Genomic DNA, 2,532 nt, shown 5'->3' with positions numbered 1-2,532 from the left:
TTTAAAAAAGAAAAAGAAACTCAGCCACAGCCACCTCAGTCTGGTAGAGATGAAGCTCTATCATTGGCCAAACTCAACCAGAACTCAACAATCTTGACAATTCAACAACTCAACAAACTCAACCCAGAGCCAAAGGACAAGGAAGTCATTCATGCTGTCCCAAAAGGTCAGCTTCCTGGGCATAGAGTAGTGTGGGGGAGAGTAGTCACAGAAGGACAAATGGAAGATATCCAAAGCATACATGGACAATCAAAAGATGCACAATCACATTAGTCATCAGAGTGGTGTGTGTGTGTGTGTGTGTGTGTGTGTTAAACAACAGACATTTATCTCTTGCATTTCTGAGAGTTGAAAGTACCAGCTCATAGTGCAGGTAGATTTGATTTCTCCTGAGGGTTCTCTCCTGGCATCTAGAGAAGCTATGTCCTCACATGGCCTTTACTGTGCAAGACATCACTGGCTTATCAAAGGATATACTTCAGGAATCGCCAGATGGAAGAGATGCATAGGGCAAGGTATGCATTGGAAGGAGCACGGAGCTTCTGGGCCCTCTCAGAGCATGCCATTCTCCCCAAATCCCCACATGTTAATCAACCAGGAAGCTCCCAGACAGATTTTAAATAGAACAAAAATGGGGTCTCATTTCAAAACTATTTGATTGGTAAAAGTAAACATAAAGACAACATCAAGTATTGAAGGGATATGGGAAAATGAGAATTCTCATAAGATGAGAGTGGTAATACCTGGTAAAGCTTGTGACATACATGCCCTATCAACAAGCAATTCCAGGAGGATGTTGACTGCAGCATTTTTTTAAACAGTGTATATAATTAGGACTTCTGCTAAGCTGTATGGCTCCTTTGTGGAAATTAATAAAAGGTGCCCCCTAGGAAGCAGCCTCATGTGTGTGGAGCAGGGCAGGCAGATATTATTTTTATGCTTAAAAAAAAGACCAATACTGGGTGTTATACTGTATGTTGACAAATTGAATTTAAATAAAATATATATATATTTTTTTTTTAAAAAAAGCAGCCCTGTGCTCGCTTCAGGAGCACATTTCCTAAAAAAAAAAAAAAAAAAAAAAGAGCAACCCTTAGTAAGTGTGGGTGCACTCTCATTGTCTGGCTCGGTGGCTCAGTGGGCTGGGATGGGGCTGGATTGCAGTGCAAGTCACTCACTTGGTAAGGGGTATCGCAGAGGTGAATAACTACAGGACCATAAGCAGCAGCCCTGTTTGTAATAGCTGAAAATTGAAAACAACCTAAGTAGTATCAGTAGGAAAATGAATACACATATACACACATATATACATTTCCATTTATCCTTTCCCCGCCTTCTTGTCTTCTTTTGAAAGTGTAGATAAAAATTTTAAATTTCAAAAAAAAGTTTCAAGAATAGTTCAAGCAACTCCTAATTCCTTTTACCCCATTCAGCATTTCTTTCTCTATTTATCCACCTATAAAATAGATACATTCGACAAAGCAGGAAAAACTATCCATTGGAAAAAGGAAAGTCTCTTCAATAAATGGTGCTGGGAAAATTGGACAGCCACATGCAGAAGAATGAAACTAGACCATTCTCTTACACCATACACAAAGATAAACTCAAAGTGGATGAAATATCTAAATGTCAGACAAGAATCCATCAGAATCCTAGAGGAGAACATAGGCAACACTCTTTTTGAACTTGGCCACAGCAACTTCTTGCAAGATACATCCATAGAGGCAAGGGAAACAAAAGCAAAAATGAATTATTGGGACTTCATCAAGATAAAAAGCTTCTTAACAGCCAAAGAAACAGTCAACAAAACTAAAAGACAACTTACAGAATGGGGGAAGATATTTGCAAATGGCCTATCAGATAAAGGGCTAGTATCCAAGATCTATAAAGAACGTATTCAACTCCACAGCAAAGAAACAAACAATCCAATCATGAAATGGGCAAAAGACATGAACAGAAATTTCACAGAGGAAGACATAGACATGGCCAACAAGCACATGAGAAAATGCTCCGCATCCCTTGCCATCAGGGAAATACAAATCAAAACCACATTGAGATACCACCTCACACCAGTGAGAATGGTGAAAATTAACAAGACGGGAAACAACAAATGTTGGAGAGGATGTGAAGAAAGGGGAGACCCCTTGCACTGTTGGTGGGAATGTGAACTGGTGCAGCCCCTCTGGAAAACTGTGTGGAGGTTACTCAAAGAGTTAAAAATAGAACTGCCCTATGACCCAGCAATTGCACTGCTGGGGATTTACCCCAAAGATACAGATGCAGTGAAATGCAGGGACACCTGCACCCCAATGTTTATAGCAGCAATGTTCACAGTAGCTAAACTGTGGAGGGAGCCTCGGTGTCCATCGAAAGATGAATGGATAAAGAAGATGTGGTCTATGTATACAATGGAATATTACTCAGCCATTAGAAACGACAAACACCCACCATATGCTTCGACGTGGATGGAACTGGAGGGTATTATGCTGAGTGAAATAAGTCAATCGGAGAAGGACAAACATTATATGGTCT

Source organism: Nyctereutes procyonoides, unplaced genomic scaffold, assembly GCF_905146905.1.
Source record: "Nyctereutes procyonoides isolate TBG_1078 unplaced genomic scaffold, NYPRO_anot_genome, whole genome shotgun sequence".
NCBI classification, from domain to species: Eukaryota; Metazoa; Chordata; class Mammalia; order Carnivora; family Canidae; genus Nyctereutes; species Nyctereutes procyonoides.
This window is presented reverse-complemented; position numbering follows the sequence as displayed.